Genomic DNA, 7671 nt, shown 5'->3' on the forward strand with positions numbered 1-7671 from the left:
TAAATTAGCATTTTGATGCCAATCCCAGAAACTCGTGCAGTTTTCAACATTGCAGTAAACTGGCAGCTGATTCCCCGTGGCAGTCTTGAAAATACCCAATGAGAAGTTTCCTGTTCCATGGCCAGACTAGTGAGGAGGGTCCATTAGCAAGACCATTAGGAGAACCAACTTTTTTTTTTTTTTTTTTTTTTTTTAAAGAAACAAGAGCAATAAAACCTCTCAGTGAAGACCTTGCAATTTTCTCTTGCAGAAGAAAAGCAAGAGCCAGCCTTTGGAAAGTACTCACACCAATGCAACTGATTCCCGTTTTGAAATATTGTATTATTATGCCTCCTTACAACAGAATCTATTGAGCAAACTTTCCCATTGCGTTTCCCCCTCGGTGCTTTTTAACTATTTCAGAGGTCAGTAAAAGGCAGGTGGCAACAGCATGCAGAAATTCAAATGCAACAGGTCATTTCCACTAATATTTTCCTGCCCTCTGTTCCAGAAAATGGCATGTGGGTGAGCCATAAGTTTGGCCAAACATGACTGACTTAGAGATCAGTGATTCCTAAACCTGTCTGCACCACGGAGCAAATGAAACATCAATCTGAAGGAATGGTGCACAGTGGTCTTACTTTTAACTATTTCAAGGATGATGAATATGCTCAATTAAATTTTGAACCACTGCTCCGGATTATGGCTCTCTAACAATTGAACAACAAAATGGCTATTCAGATAAACCTAAAAATATCACTTAACTCTTGATATATTACCCACTTAGAGTACACACCTAGCACACAGTAAACTCTATGTAGCATGCAGAGAGAGAGAGTCTGAGTAATGAAAAACTTACAATTTTTTAAAAAAGTGATAAGTTAAAATTCAACAACATTTAAAGTTCTGTTCATCAAAAGATATTATTTAAAACATGAATCAGAAAAGCACAGACTGGGAAAATGGTCTTGATACATATATCTGCAAAGAACTAATATTCAGATAAAGAACTCCTACAATTCAGTAATTTTTTAAAAATCATTTAAAAATGAGCGTAAGTTTTGAACAGATATGTCACAAGATGAAAACACAGAATAATCACATAAAATGTAACACAGGACAAGGGTCTCAAGGTCTAGATGGTTCTTACTAAATACTATTCTTGCTAAATATAAAAATGTAGCGCAGTATTTTCCAGACTCAGCTGTAACCAGATGAGCTTGACCAGAACCAAACCTGATACCTTTTGCCAACTCCAAAGAAGTCGACATGTAATTAACCAAATAGTATATACAGTGGGGCCTTGACTTAGGAGTTTAATTCCTTCCAAGACCGCGCTCGTTAACTCAAATTACTCTGTCAACTCAATGCAAAAAATAAGACAGCTGGTATCTCAAAAAACTCGTTAGTCGGGACACTCATAAGTCAAGGCCCCACTGTACAAGCAATGGCTAAGCCTCCCTTCTGGGCGACAGAGCTTTGGATGTGAATCTCCTGTCTCCTTTACTTGCTGCAAGTAAATAAAACTACCTAAGGACAATCAAGTCTTGTTCTTAAATAAAATACCCCAAGCAGCGAACCCCTCGAGTTCCGTACCAGAAAGATGCTCAACGTCAGGGAAAAGTAAATTATAATAACAGTGAAATACCATTACATACTTAACAGAATGGCTAAAGTTAAAAAGACTGATACCATCAGATGCTAACAAACATTTTGAGCAACTAGAATACTCATTCACTGCTAGTGTGAATATAACATAATAAAACCACTTTAGAAAACTGTTCGGCAATTTATTATAAAGTGAAATATATACCTACGCCTTGATCCAGGAATTCCATTTCTAGGTCCCTCCTGACCCCCCCGATTCTCCCCCTCGCCCCCTGCCCCCGCAATATAACATAGTATAGTATAGGATAGGACAAGGATTACATGGGGAAGTAGGGATTACAGGCATGGGGGAATAGGAGGCTGGGGTGGGACTCCATTGTCTGGGGAACAAGGTTGTTAATCTTTCCATGATAGGCAGTTCTTGAATGAGAATGGTTCCAAGGTTGACTCCCAGGTCCTGGGGGCCTACAACTCCCAAAAGGTCAGAATGTCCTTTAACCAACACAAGGCAATCATGGTTATCAGAGCATGATTAATATTTCTCATAACCATAGCTAGTCCCAATATTCTATTTTTGCCCTAACAGTATTAAAGATATCTCCCATTTCCCCATCTTCCCCCTTACTCCCCTCCTCCCAGCCCCTACCAAACACACTGCCCACCGCCCACCCCAAGTCAATAAATTCTTCCTTGCTTTTCTACATTTTGTCTCTTGATTGAAATCTTTCCTTCAAGAAGAAAAGAACAGCCGGAACCGGTTTGGCTCAGTGGATAGAGCGTCGGCCTGCGGACTGAAAGGTCCCAGGTTCGATTCCGGTCAAGGGCATGTACCTGGGTTGCGGGCACATCCCCAGTAGGAGATGTGCAGGAGGCAGCTGATCGATGTTTCTCTCTCATCGATGTTTCTAACTCTCTATCTCTCTCCCTTCCTCTCTGTAAAAAATCAATAAAATATATTTTTAAAAAAAAAAAAAAGAAGAAAAGAACATTGAGTCTTTGTCCTGAGGGCTTTTTATACTTTTTTTTTTTTTTTCTGCAGGCGAGAATCTTATGGGAGGGTTTCAGTAGAATCTTCATCAGCTTTCAAGTGCATTTTCTTTTTTAAAAAATTTCTTTATTGATTAAGGTATTACATATGTATCCTTATCTCCCCATTACCTCCACCCCCACCCCCTCCCCACTCATGCTCTCACCCCTCTGTTGTCTGTGTCCATTGGTTAGGCTTATATGGATGCATACAAGTTTTTTGGTTGATCTCTCCGCCTTACCCCCACCCTCCCCTACCTTCCCTCTGAGTTTTGGCGGTCTGATCATTGCTTCTCTGTCTCTGGATCTGTTTTTGTTCATCAGGTGCATTTTCAATATGCTGATGTATTAAAATGAGTGTATAAGGGAGTTTTAATTATTCTTGCTATGTTTTACTTTTATCTTATGTCTGTTTGGCATTAATGGGGTTTTTGTTGCTTGTTCCCAACTTCATCTGTCCTTGGGTTTAACGGGCACAAATGGCATTTATTGGGCCTTTGTTCTCTATTTTCCCAGACCAGAGTGATTTAAACTATGTATTCTCTGGTTAGGGAGGAGGATGCATACCATTCGCTCTCAAGTGTCCGTGGTTAGGGAAGACAAGGTCTTGCAGTTCACAAGCTGGGTGCCAGCTGCCCAAACTGTTTGGCCTTGTTTAATTTTCTTGTCTCAGTTTCCCCATTCCACTTGCCCAGGGATTTTCTAGCTTCTTGCTATCCTGCTACAAAAGATACTATAATGTTAAGTAACTCGGCTAGACTTAAATATGCATATGGGAGTTTATTAGGGGATAAAGAAAATAATTAAAAAATGAATCATTAAAACCAACAAGGCTGGATTCCTAATTTACTTATACTAAAGTAAGTTCTTGACAGATTAACAATGTTTAAATTAAAATGTGGAACAAAATCACTGAAGGAAGGCTTTGTTAAACAAAACAGTCTTGAGCCCTGGCCAGATAGCTCAGTTGGTTAGAGCAGTGGTTGGCAAACCGTGGCTCTCGAGCCACATGCGGCTCTTTGGCCCCTTGAGTGTGGCTCTTCCACAAAATACCACGTGCGGGCGCGCATGTACAGTGTGATTGAAACTTCATGGCCCATGCGCAGAAGTTGGTTTTCAGCCTGGGCGAGTCTCTTTTGAAGAAGTGGCGTTAGAAGAAGTGGGGGTAAGTTCGCTGAGGTCGACCCCTCAGATTGAGGACGTTTTCAGCAAAGGCCAGCTTAGGAGTACCCTAATTTTAGGAGTACCCTAATTAAGTTAATAACAATGTACCTACCTATATAGTTTAAGTTTAAAAAATTTGGCTCTCAAAAGAAATTTCAGTCGTTGTACTGTTGATATTTGGCTCTGTTGACTAATGAGTTTGCCGACCACTGGGTTAGAGCATTCTGCCAATGCACCAAGGTTGAGGGTTAGATCCCCTTAGGGCAGCGGTTCTCAACCTGTGGGTCGCGACCCCTTTGGGGGGCTAATGACCCTTTCACAGGGGTTGCCTAAGACCATCGGAAAACACATATATAATTACATATTGTTTTTGTGATTAATCAGTATGCTTTAATTATGTTCAATTTGTAATAATGAAATTGGGGGTCACCACAACATGAGGAACTGTATTAAAGGGTCACGGCATTAGGAAGGTTGAGAACCACTGCCTATGGGCACATATAAGAATCAACCAACAAATGCACAAACAAGTGGGATAACAACAAATCTCCCCCCACTTCCCTTTCTCTCTCTCTAATAATCAATCAATAAATAAAAAATCTTGAGTCCAAAAGTTGTCCTGAAAGAAAGGGTTTATTGCCCAGCTGGTGTGGTTCAGTGGTTGAGCATCAACCTATGAACCAAGAGGTCACAGTTTGATTCCCGGTCAGGGCTCAACCACTGAGCCACAGCGGCCAGGCTAAGTCTAACCCTTTTGAGTTGTTTTTTTTATGTATGGTTTAAGATAAGGTTCCCATTTCATTCTTTTGCATTTGGACACCCAGTTTTCCCAACACTATTTGTTGAAGAGGCTGTCCTTTCTCCATTGTGTGTTCTTGTCACCCTTAGCTAGTTTCCGGAGTTCTCACAGTTTCTGTATTGTGGTTGAATCAGTGTGTCCTTGGGGAGAAAGAGGATCCAGGGCTTCCTGATCATCTTGTTGATGTCACCTCTCAGTTTGGTGTATCTTTTCACATCCTTTTATTTTTCCATCTATTTTTGTCTTTATACTTGAAGTGCATTTTATAGGCAACATATAGTCAATTTTGCTTTTTAATTTAATTTGGCCATTTTTTTTTTTAATTGGAGTATATGGACTATTTATATTTAATGTTGACGATTGAAATAAATTTAATTTTACCATATTGCAATCTGATTTCTTTTTGCCCATTTGTCATTTGTTTTTGTTTTTATTGATTTTTTTTTTTTTTTAGAGAGAGTAGATCAGCTGCCTCCTGCATGCCCCCTACTGGGGCTCAAGCCTCAACTAGGCATGTGCCCTGACTGGGAATCGAACCTGGTGACCTATGGTGAATGGGATGACAATCAACAGAGCCACACCAGCCAGCACTGTTCTTTGTTTTCCTTTTTTTTCTTTTTTCAGAAGTGAAAATATATTTTTTTCCAAGAAAAACGATTTTAAATATAAAAATGTTACATGCAATAAACATTAATATTTCAAGAAAAATGATCTTAAATATGTTACATGCAATAAACATTAATATCTCAAGAAAAACGAATTTAAATGTTACATGCAATAAACACCAATTATTAAAGAAAAAATGATCTTTCATATAATATTACATGCAATAAACATTAATATTTCAAGAATAAAAGGATTTTAGGTATAATAATATTGTCAAAACTGTACTAACATAGTATGATATCATAAAAGTTGTGGGAAATATTAAAAATCTGCAAATAACAGGATTACTTCTATTAGATTCTAAAATATTTCCCCTCCACTGGCTCTATTTTGTTCATCAGTTTATGTTGTTCATTATATTCCACAAATGAGTGAGGTCATGTCATATTTATCTTTCTCCAACTGGCTTATTTTGCTTAGCATAATGCTCTCCAGGTCCACCCACGCTGTTGCAAATGGTAGGAGTTCCTTCTTTTTTACAGCAGCGTAGTATTCCATTGTGTAGATGTAGCACAGTTTTCTAATCCACTCATCTGCTGATGGGCACTTAGGCTATTTCCAAATCTTAGCTATTGTAAATTGTGCTGTTATGAACATAGGGGTGCATATATCCTTTTTGATTGGTGTTTCTGATTTCTTGGAATATAGTCCTACAAGTGGGATTACTGGGTCAAATGGAAGTTCCATTTTTAGTTTTTTGAGGTAACTCCAAACTGTTTTTTCTACAGTGGCTGCACCAGTCTGCATTCCCAACAGCAGTGCATGAGGGTTCTTTTTTCTTGTTGTTTTCTTTTCCCTCTTTTTCTACCTTCTTTTGAATAAATTTTTTTTTTCTGATTATTTTATCTTCTGTTTTGACTTCTGGCTACAAGTTTTTTATGTTAGTGATTTTCTTAGGGTTTACCATATACATTATTAACATCACAATCTATTCCTAGATAACATACCACTTTACATATACCTAAGAACTTTACAATCACATACTTCTATTTTCCCCTCCTGAACTTTGAGCTTGCTGTCATGCTCTAATTTTAAATATGTGTAAACTCCAAACTGCGTTATTTTTGCTTAAACAATTATCTTTTTAAAAGAATAAAGTAGTAAGAAAAGACCAAACAAGTCATATATTTACCCATGCAGTTACTATTTCTAGTGCTCTTCATTCCTTGGTGTATTCTTTTATATAAAAAAAAACACACTTTATTGATTTCAGAGAGGAAGGGAGAGGGAGAGAGAGAAACATTATGATGAAAGAGAATCATTGATCAGTTGCCTCTCGCACACCCCTTACTGGGGATTGAGCCCATAGCCCAGGCTTGTGCCCTTGACCAGAATCTAACCCGGGATGCTCTACCCACTGAGCCAAACCAGCTAGGGCATTCCTTCGTGTATTCTTATTTCCACTTGACATCACTTTTCTCCTGCCTGAAGGACCTTTCAGATTTCTCCTAGCGTGGATCTGCTGGTGATAATTTTTTAGTCTTTTTATGTCTATAATAATTTTATCATCTTTGTTCCTGAAAACTATTTTTGTTCTAGGCTTAGTTTTCTTCATCACTGCTTTTTAGCAATTTGATTGTGATGATCATATTTCTTATTCTTAGGATTCATTGTGTTCCTTGGCTCTGTAGGCTTACAGTTTTCATCGTAATTGGAAAATGCTTCCACCAGTAATTCTTCAAATAATTTTTCTGTCCCCTCCTTTCCTCCTCTGGGAATTCCGATTACACATATATCAACCTGCCTGAAGTGGTCCCAGAGCCCCGTGGTGCTCTGTTCATTTTAAAATCTTGTTTCTGCGTTTCATTTTGGACAGTTCATACTGCCGTTGCCAAGTTCACTAATCGTTCCTTTTGCAATGCCTAATCTGCTGTCATTCCCATTGAGAGTACTATTTTTCCATCTCACATATTGTAGTTTTTGCAAGTTTGATTTGGGTCTTATTTCCGTTACATATTTTTACTAGGTTTTGGTATGTATGGTTTTGATGCCCTCTGGTAATTATAACCTCTGTGTTAGCCCTGGGTGGATTATTTTCTTCATTAGGGGTAGTGTTTTCTGCCTTTCTACAGAACTGGATGTTAGAAACTGTGAAATTTACCTTTGTAAGTGCTTCATATTTTAATAATCCTGTAATATTCTTGAGCTTTGTTCCAAGGTGTATTAGCATTGTCTAAAAAACACACAAACCAATGTACGTACCTTAATTAAAAAACACTTTATTGCTTAAAAATGCTAATTAATAATCATCTGAGGTTTCAGCAAGTCATAATCTTTTTGGTATCAATAGACTTGCTTGACATAGGGTTGCCACTAACCATCAATTTGTAAAAAACACATCATCTGCAAAGTACAATAAAGTGAAGTGCAATAAAATGAGGTATACCTATATTCCCCAATACTGAGGCTAAATCCTTCTGTACATCCTA

This window comes from Myotis myotis, unplaced genomic scaffold, assembly GCF_014108235.1.
Source record: "Myotis myotis isolate mMyoMyo1 unplaced genomic scaffold, mMyoMyo1.p scaffold_m19_p_6, whole genome shotgun sequence".
In the NCBI taxonomy this organism is placed as follows: domain Eukaryota; kingdom Metazoa; phylum Chordata; class Mammalia; order Chiroptera; family Vespertilionidae; genus Myotis; species Myotis myotis.